At 43.1% G+C, this 14,427-nt stretch overlaps 1 protein-coding gene across 1 annotated transcript in view; it reads left to right on the plus strand.

The window, feature by feature from the left end:
- Positions 1-14,427, plus strand: part of LOC149361470 (uncharacterized) — a 441,205-nt gene that overhangs the window by 384,570 nt on the left and 42,208 nt on the right. The window lies entirely within an intron of this gene.

The raw sequence follows: 14,427 nt of genomic DNA on the forward strand, positions 1-14,427 counted from the left end.
AGAGAAAACTGGTTGAAGAAGAAGAAGAACCTAAAAGATAGCGACCCGCCCATTTTCATGAAAGAAAATTTAACACGCCGAAATAGAGAACTGCTTCAGGCAACTAAAGTCTGTGCCAAAGAAAAAGGCTATAAGTTCACTTCGTATGTCAATGGAAAGGTTTTCGTTAGGCGAAGTGAGGGAATGAGTGCCATTCATGTGAAGCGAAAGAGCGATTTGGATCGGCTATAGCACTCAGCATGGTATCTTTCGAGTTTCTTCTTGAAACATAATCGACATGCAGCAGATGTATTATCTGCCGAGTGACTTGAACCGCACTGCTTCGTGTGTTGCGCCGACAACGCTTAACGCTATTCACCTGAACGCACGCTCTGTAAAAAACAAGATATTGTGTTTAAAGGAGTTCTTTGGCGAATTTTCATTTGCTTTTTCTTTGATCATGCTCAGTGAGACTTGGAGCACAGATGATTCCGACGTTTTCAGGATGACCAATTACAAAACTTATTACTTGAACCGCTCCGGCCTCCGTGGGGGTGGAGTTGCTTTACTGGTGTCAGATGACATTGAATGCGACAACTTGGACTCGTACAGTCTTATTACTGAAGATTTTGAAGTGCTATCAGCCTGTACTGGAAGGTTCGTGTTTTCTGTTTGCTATCGTCCACCGAAGGGAAATATGGTTAGGTTTTTGGAATTTTACGACTGTTTTCTTTCATTTATAACAGATAACAAATACACTCTAATAGCTGGAGGTGATTTTAATATCGATATGTTGAAGGATAACTCCTCTACTAGAGACTTCAACGCAGTCTTGGCCTCGAACGGATTTATTAATCTTATTAACGATCCAACAAGGGTAACACAAGAAAGTGAGTCACTTCTTGATCTGCTGATTACGAATACTTCCCAACCGATAGTTGAGTCGGGCGTAATATCATGTGCGATCAGTGACCACCTTCCAGTGTTTGCATGCATAAATAAGACTAGACTGGTAAAGTACCGACATGAGAAAGCGAAGTACCAAAGTATAACCAATGCTACCCTCAATTCATTTCACAGCTCACTGGAACAAGTTGAGTGGGATAGTATTGACGTTACCAGTGACGCAAATGAGGCTTACGATGAGTTCCTCCGAGTATTTAAACAGCTCTACCATTCGTCTTTCCCGCTAAAAGTGAGTGCAATAAAGCGTAAAACTCGCAAACCTTGCATATCTTCTGAGTTGCGCCAAGAAATTAAAACGAAAGACAAACTGTACAAAATCTTTTTAAACACACGTTCAACAGATGACCTAAGCATTTCTAAGAAATACAGAAATAGATTAACAAAAAAGCTACGTCTCGCTCGTGCGGAATACTTCGCGACATTTCTTGAAATTAAAAATGGTCGCCACGATCTGTTGTGGTCAAGGTTGAATTTCTTACTGAGGCGTGAGCAACCACAGGCTGCCCCGCGGGCTTTAAAGCTTGATAATAAAGATGTATCCGGCAGAGAGTTGGCAGATGCCTTCAACAACTTTTTTACCACCCTTGCCCATAACACCCCGTCAAGTGATTTCAACACCTATTTTAGCTCTTACAATAGGGACACAATATTTCTGAACCCAGTTACGACAGAGGAGGTTATATCAGTCGTACAAAGCCTAAATAACAGACATAGCTGTGACATTGACGGCATTCAAGTGAGGCCTGTCAAGCATGTTATAACAGGTATTGCCCCTGTTCTTGCAGATATATTTAACTTATGCTTTACTACGGGCACATTTTCTAAAAAAATGCAAATAGCCAAAGTAACGGTTTTGTATAAGAAAGGAGACCGCAATGATTTAGGAAATTATAGACCAGTATCAATACTCCCAATCTTCTCGAAAGCCTTTGAAAAAGTTCTGTATACACGGTTGTCTGATTTTATTGATAAACATGACCTTTTGTCACCTAATCATTTTGGGTTTTGTAAAAATAAATCTGCCGAGTTAGCACTACTCGAACAAAAGGAATATATACTAACACAGTTTGAAAATAAGGCTTTTGTTATTGGTGTCTTCGTGGATTTCTCGAAGGCATTCGATTTAGTAAACCACAGTGTACTCCTGAAAAACATGGAGCGTTGTGGTATTCGTGGACTGGCTTAAATGACCCTGAAATCATTATCTTTCGCATAGAAAACAGGCTGTAAGCATAGACAATGTGACATCTGAACTAAAACTTGTTACTTCTGGCGTTCCCCAGGGTAGTATATTGGGACCATTACTTTTTAATATGTACCTAAATGATATCTCCAACATTAACTCCGCCGCTAAATTTATTATCTACGCTGACGACACTAGCATCTTTTTTACTGGAAATGATCTTGATCTCCTTGTTCGGGAATGCAATGACACCTTGAGTGAATTACAAAAGCGGTCCGAACCCAGATACATGCGTATAAATGAGAAGAAAACAAAAGCTGTCATATTTCGTCCTAAAAACAAAGTACTTCCTTCCCCCTTCGAGATTAAACTAAACTCGCGACGTATAGACATAGTTGAACAATTTAAATGCCTTGGAGTAGTTTTTTCTTCCAGCATGTCTTGGGAGCACCACACGGACCATATTGTCACGAAACTGGCTCAAATAACCGGAGTCATAAGTCGGCTCAGATACGTCGTTCCAAAAACAGTAAAGTTACTCCTCTATAATTCACTTTTCTACTCCTATTTAAACTACAGCCATCTAGTGTGGGGCACAGCTACGGTTAGCTGTCTTCAGCGTATCTACATTTTTCAGAAAAAGTTTCTTCGTCATGTTTACAATGTCCCCTGGGACTCGCCAAGAAAAGATCTCTTTCTACAAAGTGGTGTGCTAAATATACACAACTTGTATAAATATCGCTTGAGTGTCCGGTTTAAACTCGAAACACGTAGAAATGTAAACCACATACGTAAACTTGCTGAACTACATACCCGAGATGCAAGCTACACAACAAGGTATGCGGAGACATGGATAGTCCCGACCCCACGGTTAAACTCGGGTAGAGAACGCCTGCAGTTCACTCTTCCGTCCCTGCTGAACGCGTATATATATAATAATTTTGACCTTTTCAGTTCGTCAAGCAGGTCTTTGCGTGCTTTGTATGCTAGCATGTAGGGTTTTTTGTCTTGTGCTTTTTTTTTTCTTCTTTCTCTTTTTTTTTCTTTGCTGCCATTACCTGTGTCTACCCAATGTGAATATTGTGCCAATATTGTATAATGTTCTTTCGTTTTCTCTTGTACCTGCTCATTATTGTATACTTGTTATCACGCTTTGCAACTGCCTTTTGTATTAAAAGCCTTGCTGTCAAGCTGCAGCCAAGCGAAAGGGGGCTGCGGCTTAGTCAAGCTGTCTCTCAGCTTTTTCTGCGCCTCCGCTGTCTGTATCTTTACAAGGCAGAAATAAAGAATTTGAATTTGTGTGTTACAGGACTTTTGTGTTAGGTATTTCCTCAGGGCATTCATTTAATTAGGGACAGCAAAGGAATTTTGACGTGATGCATCGCATTGTGATGATAAACTACAGGAAGGGTTTAGCGATGTGAAATGCAATAAATTACTTTACAAAATGTAATGCACTTTCTAGTTTTCTTTCTATTGATCCAGAAAAAGATTTTAGATGGCGGGAATTCACCAATATCAATATAAAAATTTTAAACCGCTCTCTGCAACGTGATACAAATCCATACAGAAAAACTTGTAAGCGAAACATGGTGAAAAACTACATAAGCACGCTCAGAAAAACGACATCGTACCCACAACGCGCACGCATGAATGTAAAGAAAACCGCCCTAACCCGCTGAACCACACAGATGTATAAAAAACCGTAGTCTGAAACTACAGATGCCCGCTCCAAGAACGCCCCCCAAAACCACTGCCTATTACTCAGCGCATTCCTTCTCTTTACACAAAGAAGCAAAGCAACTCCTAGGACTCCTACCAGTGATGGCACATTGAAAACACCCCAGACTATGTAAATCCGCTCCCAGTTTGCACTCATGAATTTAGTTCCAAAATGCACTCTGTTCCAGTGGACCCTCATTGTGCATGCGCAAGCATGCATGATCTCCATGGAAAGGGATGTAATTTTATCTTCGGTATATAAACACAGCAGTAGGTCGAGCCACCCACAATTAGCAAAGTTTGTTTCCGCTTTCGGAGGGAATATCTTGGCGCTCTCCTAGCTGACTGCAAACTGAGCGAGAGAGCGACGTCCACCTTCCCTCTTCCCTGTTACCCAGATGACGTCACTCGTGCTCGCCAAACTGCAGCGCATGGAGCCTATACTTAACTTGGACACCACAGCCATCGTTCGGCTATTAAAACCCCATTCGAAACACCATGTGAGAAAAAAAATGCTATGTAAATTATTTACTGGTCAGATGTTAACAGCCCATTTTGTTCCGTCTACAGCAAGGCAAGCGAACAGCCCATGTGAACAAAACAAAATATTTTGCCTGTATACTTTCAGCTGTTGTGCAGAACTAGGCTGATTCCTGTGTCTGGGTGAAGGATCTACCGAAGTACATATTTCTTAACTGGCTCCAAGTGAATACTTCTCTGCAATGTAGAAAAAGAAGGCGATATGCGTGTTCGCGTTTCATTCCGGCTGGATTCTATAGCCGATCCTAGTTATAATGAACGTGACGCTCACGCTCATTCTGTTTGCTTCTTAGTATGATGACTCCCCATATTTCCGCAAAAAAATACTAAATCATAGAAAGATAACTGTTGTCTTTTAATTTGAGTCCATTGTGCACGCAACCAGACCTTATCACGGCGCTTTCCGAGCTCTCCAGCGCCGTCATGAGCTGCTTCGATGAGACCCTTGCTTTCGACGAATAAGCGCTAGTCCGCATTGTTCGCGTATGTGGTCTCGGCTTTTGTGGAGAGCGAATACACAAGTTTTGGCGAATGCAAATGGTCATAAGTGAAGTTTTGGAAACTGCAACCCTTAGCGGAGGATTGCTGATATCGCAGGACGAATAGAACGAGCGGGAAGCGCCGGTGTCACCCGGCATGCCGAGCATTGCTTTAGGGAGCTGTCAACAGTCGACCACTGGCGCCGCTCGTGGATAACAAATCAGATAATTTTCATTGATGCGATCAATCGTCGAACATGCTTCTGGATAAAGCAGTTCAGCACCGAGTATTTGTGGTATGGAAGAAAGCGGATCTACCACGACCGGGAAGCGCCAGTTCTCTGGCTATCAAGTGTTTCGTCGCAATCATCCGGTCTTCTTGCAGTGATCATGCTGTGTAAACAAGCATAGTTACAATCCGCGCATCAGAAAGAGAATATTCAACATAGCTTGCGTTTTATGCCATATACAAACGATAACGGGTATGCAGACAACGGTGGTACTGCAGTGCAGTCGACATTTGTGTATTCCCGCTGAAATTTCACGCGCACGCTGTAAATGCTGAATGACGAGTCATTAACTTGAAGCACTAAATTAGCGACAACGCAAGCAGTGTGCTAAACAAAGAGGAGCAGAAACAAGTCAGCAGCAGATGTCGAAATCAAAAGGGCCGAAGCATTTGCAGGACGCGGCTCTGAGGCAAGATAACGGCCACCGCCAATGACAGGGGCGGTCTCTGTTCGCATTTCGTAAGCATTTGAAACCGTCGAATGTCGGCCGGACGCCGAAGAGCCTCTGAGTGCTCAATTTTCCGCTAAGATATCTTCTCATTTTCCGGAAAGCTCTGTCGTCTCGAGTGGCGATCGGTTCGACGGGATTTCAAGCAGCCTTGTAGCACGCATTGGGCATGACAAGGAAAATACTAGCGATAACGTCAAGGGGAGCAATTAGAGTATTACAGAACAAATTGGTGTCATCCATATCTTAGCACTAACAAAATGCGGAAAAAATGAGCTTAGTGTGGCCAAGTAACGAGCCGAACAAAGGGCAGCGAGTCACAGTCAAAGCTTATGGAATGTCTGATGAGCAGATGTGACAAAAAACAAGGGTAGCCTGACCCTGCCCGACTGAACTCAACAACAGCTAATCGGTGGTCGATGGGAGGGTTTTTTGTCTTGTAAAATTGATCACGGATGAAGATGATGACGATCCCCGTTTTCAACTTTGGAGTGAAAAGCGACCCTCAGATCAGCCGTTCCAGCCTTCTGCTTCTCCTTAAAGAACTACAACATGTTGTTGTGTGCTGCAATGGAGTACAGCGCACACAAATTCCCCTCCCCCCCCTCTAAAAAAAATAAAAATTCCGACCCAATCCGTGCAATTATGCATGCAAAACAGTATATACCAGCGATCTAATTTTTCCAATGAAGTTTGCTAACTGCTGTTCCCTGGTAGAAGGCATTTGTTGCTGAGTTTTGTGTGTTCATGACGACGAGCACTAGATGAAGCTGAAAAGTGTTTTGTTTCATTGTAGGCAAGAGAAATCGAAGAAACATCACGCGATGCACCTGGTCATCACACCAGGGAAAAGTTTGGCGCCCTTGGTCACTCTAGTCAGGTCGTAATCACGTCGATTTAACCGGACATTGAAGATACCTCAGAACGCCGTCGTTTATTGAAAAATTCAGGCAAAGATAACGCCCTAACGCAATGACTGCCTGTGTTTTCACAAAAACAAGCACTTAAGCTTCAACAAGTAATTAGAATTTTAAGAGGTTTGTTAGGAAATTAACGGTGATAATTCCACCACAGTAAACGGCCGCTTGGCCGAATAACTTGCATACAGAAACCGCTGTGGTGTACCGCTAATCATTTCTTAATATAAATTGTGAAACCGCACCTTCACAATATCATTTATGTGTGCAAAAAACTCATGAAACTTATTTGTCCAAAACGGAAATTGCCGTTGGACTAGCTACATATTTGATAGAGAAGGCGCGCCGTTACCTTTGATAACCAGCTGAAACGTTGCCGTAATCCACCCTGTCCTAAAGCAACAAACATGTAAAATGACGTGATTATGAGCCACAACGGGCAGCTAGTATAGGCATTCAAGAAGAGAAGACCGCTCACGCATGGGGTGCCGAATCTGCGGAACAAGCAGATGCTAAATCTGCGATCGAATGCAAACGTCAAGCTGCGCATCATATCAATCTCTTGGAAAGGCGATTGGGACCTTTGTGATGTATCTGACGTGATGTATGGTCGAATTCATTGCGCAGTGTCCAGCACCAGGAGCAGAGAGCTAGCGATTTTCGAAATTCGCTTTAACAATCACTTCGAATATAACAGGTCTCAATCAAGCCTCTCTTTGGTTTATGTAGATAGGACGAAATATTTATTCGGTTCAGTTTACTTAATACGTCCTACAGAGTGATCCGAAAACACGACGCAGCAGGGGTATCGTTAGTTATATTTATTTTGATAAATATACACGCGATATAAAGCCCCATCTCGAGGGACACTTCCAAGGCATACACGCAAAGCGCCTGCGCGCCCAGCACGCGCCGCGACGGGCGTCGAAAAGTGGCATGAACCTCCATGCTCCTGGTGCTGACTCGCTCCCCCTCGGGAGCCGACTGAAAAAAAAATGTCAAGCCGTGAACAAGAGATGGTTGGGGATCTGCAAGGATTCCAAGAAAATTTAGGGGAGGTTGAAAGAGCTTCAAGCCATGAAGAAAAAGAGTCCCCGAGAGCCCCCGCGGTCCTCCCATTGTTGTAAACCGGACCCCGCTTCTGACGCGCGCGTGAGCGCCCGTGCGCAGGTGCCGATATCTGACATGCACAGATATGCACATATATCTGCAAAGGAACGCATTGGTGGCGCCACCCTTGACTGTCGTCTGTTGCACAGAGCTAGAAGCCGGACTCTGCAGTGTGCTACGCACTTCCCTGCCGGGCGAGCAATCCACTTGTTTTCCCTTTGAAATCATGGTACAGCGCCACACTTGTGCGTTTTGAGGAAGAAGACACTTTTGACGTCGTTAAAATGACCTGCGCCAAGCATACATGGGATGATGAGCCATCGGAAGGATCCAGGGTGCAAGTGAGCGGGAAATACCAAGGTTTCTGTGAACCTGCAATCATCAATATTTCAGGTGAGCGTGAACAACCATTTACTGTTTTTCCCGTATTGCTCTGTTGTTTACCTTTGTCAATGCTGTCGGCAGTTTTCGATGATAGGGCTATAAATTAAGCTAAATAGTATCATAATGCATGATTTATTTGTAAGCTGGGCTATGTGCAGTCGGAGAGTAATCACTCATTTTTCAGTAGCAAAATTTTTACCGCCACCGAGTTGCGTTCCTGCCAGCGGTAGTTCAAGTGCATGATATGAATTGTGTAACGCAAAAAACATAGACTAACCTCGCTAAGCACATTGCGGGGCTAGTTAGGGATGTATTTTCTAAGTAACGAGGCGTAGACAACAACCTGTCATGGATTCTGTCATATGCACGTATCAGGAACTGAACCCTTTTCATTGTCGTAAGTAATAGTGCTAATTCTATTTTAACACGGGATCAGCATTGCTGCGTTCTGCGTATCCAATTAGGTTACAATGGCCCCATTACATTTGTCACAAGGTTTGCGCTCTACAGCTAAGCAGGAGCAGTGGAATGAAGATCTGGTACGCGTTTTATTTCGGGTGGTTAGTGCGAACGAACGTGTTTCAGAAACAATTGGCGTATACCTGTTTCCGTTCGCGGTTGTGCCGAAAAAAAAGCATGAGACTAAGCTTTTAATGGGGCATCGCGATGATTTGCTCTGTACCAGTTAATATTATTAAATAGATTCATCATGCGTTCCAGAGACCAGAGCAAAAAGAATTATTGAAATCGGGGCATGCAGGCGAAAATTATTCCACTCTGAAAATTCGAAATGAAAAGCTCAGACGAAAACGCATTTCACTCTCCCATTTCACTCACCCAGTACCGAGATTGGGCGCTACCAATCAGAACCGCGCCTAGCGCCCACGCAGCGGAAGCGTGCATGCAGTTGTTGCTTTGTCGGGGCTGTAGACAGCCGCGCATTTTGACGGCGTCTTCCCCCCGTGTACGCGACGCCGTAGTAAGGGCAGGGTTGACGAACGAAAGGAAGCTCCCCGAAGTTTCTTTTTTAGTCGGACTGTAAGGCTGTCAGTGGTAGCCCCCCTCCCCCCCCAAACTCGACTCCCGTCTCCTGTCCGGCCTTTCTCTTCACATTTTGGGCAAGGTGTGTCGACTGGCTTTTTTTTCGCTGCCGTCTTGGTATGGTCACGGCCGGTCTCGACGCGCGCGCTTTCTGGTCTGAGCCAACGTTATTTGAACAGCGCTGGCCGCCATGAAGGTTTGAAGCGGAATGGAAAGTGCCGCCCCTAGCTGTATTCTTGTTAGTTTTCGTTCGCTTTCCCTGCTTCTTTCCATTTTTGGTGGCATGCGAAAAAGCTTTCAGTACTCATAGACATAATATTTTGGACCAATTCGCAAGTATGAAGGAACAATATGCAAACTGGACGCCCAACCAATGAGAAAGGTAGCGCCCTATCTAGATGCCACCTCATTTCCGCTGCCGCAAATGTCCACCGCGTTGCGACACCATCGGCTTGAAAGAAGCATCTCTAGCGAAGATTAAAATATCAAATATTATGATTTCGGTGATTTCATTGCGCGTTCAGGCCTCACAATGTCCCTTACTCTGCATACAAAGATTAAAGAACCCATGTTTTATGTACGTCGCAAGGCACCTTTAATATCCCACAATGAATTTTACGGTAGGCTGTCTCGGATTCAGTGCATAATTCTTCTACTTATGCTACTGTGGCCATGTGCACAAGTTCTGCGCAGATTTATATCATGATCGCTCTAAATTATCTCCCACGCAGCCTACACAACGGCCCTGCCGACCAAGAAGGGGCGGGAGCTCTCCGGAAAGCTGCTGTTGCTGGCCGTGGGCACTAAACTCGGCGAAATAAGGAGCGAGAAAGAAAAGCATCGACGATAAGAAGCATACAGAACTATAGAACCATAAGAGCATTAAATGTACCCCAATAAAATTTCCTGCGTAATTTCTGTGTGGTAATTGTGTTACTTTGTGTTACTTGTGTTACCTATGCTATATGATTATCAGGAGCTTTAGAGCAGCATAAAACCGAGTGGTTTTTCAATTTAAAGCATCACTTAGAGATGTATTGGATGACATTTTTTAACGTTTACAGATTTTTACTTTACAAAGTGCGAGAGATATGTCGGTTTGGTCAGTGAAGGTGGACCGTACAGCAAGACGGGAATTATGTACGTAATAGAGCTCAATAATCTGAAAAATGATTAATTATATTTAACTAATCAGCTTTCATAATTTTGATTTTGGGGCGTAAGTCTGTATCGCGAAAATGAAGGCCGTCAGTAAAAAAAGATAACCTTAGCTTTTAAATTTTCGTAATCGTTAATGTGGTTCGAAATACTGAACATACACACTTGCAAGCTCAGTGAATTGCTTTGTCCGCTTCGCATATTTATAAAAGCGTCGCTGCGCGTCGTATTGTCGCCGAATTCAAAGAAACTTTTTCTACATCATAAAATACACAAACGGTGTCCGTGTTTGATGCATAAAAATGTGACCGACAGTTTTATGCATTTTCAATGCGGGTAAACCAACTCAGCGAGCTTTGAAATGCGCAAAATCTGGCTCTCGATATTTCAAACCCCTATACCAATTAAAAAAAAAGTTAGAAACTGGGCTCACCTTTTACAATGACGGCCTTTAATTTCGCAACATAATATTGCCCCTTAGAATCAAAATAAAATGTCCATTAGTTAATGTTAGTTAATTAATCGTCTAATAAATCAGGTTTATCGCTTACATAATGTTAACCATCCTGTATAACCCCCTACACAGCACCAACGTATCTCAAATTTTTAAAATAAAAATCTGCGTCAAAAATTTAAGCTGTATTACATATCTGAAGTAGTAGCGGTAAGGACGTACTGCACAGTCGCTTACGTCTGCATGTGGCGATAACGGCATATGTTTGACAGCATTCTGCAATGGTTGTAACTAATTTCATTACATCTTTTGTTTTGCCGCCCTCCATCACTGTTTGGAGACGCCACGCCCCAGGTTCACTCTTTATTGGCTAATGTGATAGAAGGCCGCGTCGCTGTTGCAGGCAGTCACTGAGAGCGAGCAGTACAGAACTTGAATGAGAATAGTTTTACTGGATGTGATGCTGGTGTGGTTCTAAAGTAGCAGCCTGCAACATTGGAGAAGGGGAGCCTCGGTGCTTGCAGAGATAGCTGATGAAGCGCGCCGCAAATCGTTGGATTTCTTCAATTTTTTTTGTACCATCTCCTTCGGTAGATCTCGCCGTATGAGGGCACATATACATAGGCTGCCATTTATTATATATTTCCATATGAAAGCTTATAAGGTTTTAATAAGGGAGTAATCACTCACTTTCATTCCGCCAAGCAGTCACACGGCTACAAAAGGACCCGACACAGCTTCCACAGCAACTTTTGCTCTTTCGTAAAAAGATTCGTCCTGATCTGGGGACATGGTGTATGACTGTGCTTAGATGAATGCGAATAAGTAATTAATACCTTAATGGAAGTCTTCTCCACCTTAGGGGAAATTTTCCCTCAACATTTAACCAAAAGTATATAAGCTTATGTGCAGATCTGTCAGTATATGTTCATATATAGAACTAGCTCCATATATAAGCTCCAGCCAAATATGGACATGTACAGATTTATCTATATTTGGCCATATATGGCCCATATAAGTATATTCATCCGTATATGACTGTTCGCAGATACGGCCAAATCCGTATATAGCCATATCTGGGTATATAAAGACCATATGTAGAAATCCCATATATGGGCTCCATCAGATATGATAATATAAGGATAAGACATATCTGGCTATATAAGGACCATATATACATATATTTCCATATATCAGTTCAATCCATATATGATTATATAGGGAATTGGGCATATCAGACTATATATGCCAGATATATCCATATATGAGTTCAATCATGATATGGATATATAGGGAATGGGGCATATCAGGCCATATATGCCAGATATATCCATATATGAGTTCAATCATGATTTGTATATATAAGGAATTGGGCATATCAGGCCATATATGCCAGATATATCCTTATATGAGTTCAATCATGATATGAATATATAGGGAATTGGGCATATCAGGCCACATATGCCAGATATAATCATATATTATCATATATGAGTTCAGTCATGATATGGCTATATAGGGAACAGGGCATATCAGGACATATACGACCATATGTACATATATTTCCTTATATGAGTTCACTTAAGATAATGGTATATAGGGAATTGCGCATATCAGGCTATATACGCCCGTATATTCATATAAGACCTTATATGCCCAATTCCCTATTTGTTCATATCTGTATTTTTTCATATCAAACCAGATATGACATTTCCGGACAGGTTGGTACCCGTGCACAGCCCAACGGAGCTGTTTTTACGTCTCGCTTTTCGTTTGAGAAGGGTCCATGAGGCTGCGTAAGAGACGCCAAGGCTCCTTCGAGCTTATCTGACGCACTGCTGAGTTGCAACGCTCTATCCAATTGGTGTCTGTGACCTGTGGGCCATATGACGCAGCCTGCTCCGTAATTTGTGGAATGCGAGCTCCAAGCTTGCGATTCGTATTTTGCTTCTTCCACAGTTTTGTTAAGCTCCGGCGCGCCTCCCAGAAATGCAGGAGGTGATTTCCACTGCGGGGATTTCGTCGGTGGTGTGAAGTGTTCGCATGTGTTGTTTCTGTATGTTGGTGGCCTGTGTTGATCACTCCGCATAGCCGTCGGAGAAGAGTACGGGAGGGATATCATGAGTCCGAAATTCCTGCCAGTCGGTTATTCTGGCCTTTTCCCATTTTTTTGCGGGCTGCCTACGCCAAAAGCGTGATGCGGAGAAGGCAGTGGTCGCTGCCCAAGGTATCCCCCGTAGGTTTCCTTATAAATCAGGATATAGCTGGTAACATCGATGAATTTTATAGTATTGAAGCGAGAGAGTGGAAGCTAACGTAATTACGCTTAATAAGAGGTACAAGCTGAAGGTGGTGCCAGCCTACGCGCCTGCATCAAGCCATGATGACCAGATAGTTGAAAGCTTCTATGAGGATGTGGAATCAGCAATGGCCAAAGTAAAATCACAGTACGCTGTACTGATGCGCGAGTTTAATGCGAAGATAGGTAAAACGCAGGCTGAAGACCAGGCGGTAGCTGACTATGGCATAGAATATAGGAATACTAGGAGAGAGTAATTAGTAGATTTCGCAGATATGAATAATTTACGAAACATGAATGCCTTCTTCCGCAAACGAGCAAACAGGAAGTTGCAGCAGAACAGCCCCACTGGTGAGACTAATAATGAAGTACACTTCATACTGTGCGCTCACCCTGGCAGCGAAGAGAATCTGGAGGTCCTCGGTAAGGTCCGTTATAGCGACCAGAGAATGGTAAGGTCTCGTATTAGCTTTGATTTGAAGAGGGAACGGAGGAGACTAGTGAAGCGAAAAGGTTTAATGAGTTAGCATTATGAGGGAAGGTAGAGGAATTCACAATATCGCTGCAGAACAGATTTTGCGCTTTAAATGAAGAATACGACCGTAGTATTGAAACAATACATTGTGCGAGTTACAGAGTGCGCCGCACAAGTAGGTGGCGGAATGGTTTGACAGGAAACCACCAAGCTATCCCAGGAGACTAAAGATCTGATTAAGAAACGCCAAAGCATGAAGACGTCTAACTCCACAGACAGAATAGAACTAGCAGAGCTATCGAAGTTAATAAATTAGCTCAAGGTAGCCAATGTAAGACTCTTTAACATGGAGAAAATGGAGCATGATCTAAGGAACGGAGGTAGCCTAAATTCAGTGGAGAGGAAACTGGGCATATGTAAAAATCCGATGTATACGCTAAAATACAAAGAGGGCAATGTCATTAGCAATATGTATAAGACCGTTAAAGTAGCCGAAGAGCTGTACACAAATCTATATAGTAGCGAATGTAATCATCAAGTTACTGAGAGAGGCAGTCGAGCAGAGAAATGGAACATCCCGCCAGTAACGAAGGATGAAGTAAAGAAAGCCTTAGGAACAATGCAAAGGGGGAAAGCAGCTGGTGAGGATCAAGAACAATCAGATTTGTTGAAGGACAGAGGAGAGATTGTGCTAGAAAAACTAGCCACCTTGTACACGCAATGCCTTGTGACCTCGAGAGTACCAGAACCTTGAAAGAACAATAATATTATCTTAATTCATAAGAAAGCAGACGTCAGGGACTTGAAGAATTACACACCGATCTGCTTACTGTCCGTTGCCTAGAAGGTATTGACTAAGGTAATCGCTAATAGAGTAAGGACAACCTAAGACTTCAGTCAACCAAATGATCAGGCAGCCTTTCGTAAAGGATACTCGACAATAGACCACATTCACACTATCAGTCTGAATATAACCAAACCA

The sequence above is a fragment of the Amblyomma mixtum genome, chromosome 2 (assembly GCF_055824585.1).
Source record: "Amblyomma mixtum isolate Tamu chromosome 2, ASM5582458v1, whole genome shotgun sequence".
Lineage (NCBI taxonomy): Eukaryota > Metazoa > Arthropoda > Arachnida > Ixodida > Ixodidae > Amblyomma > Amblyomma mixtum.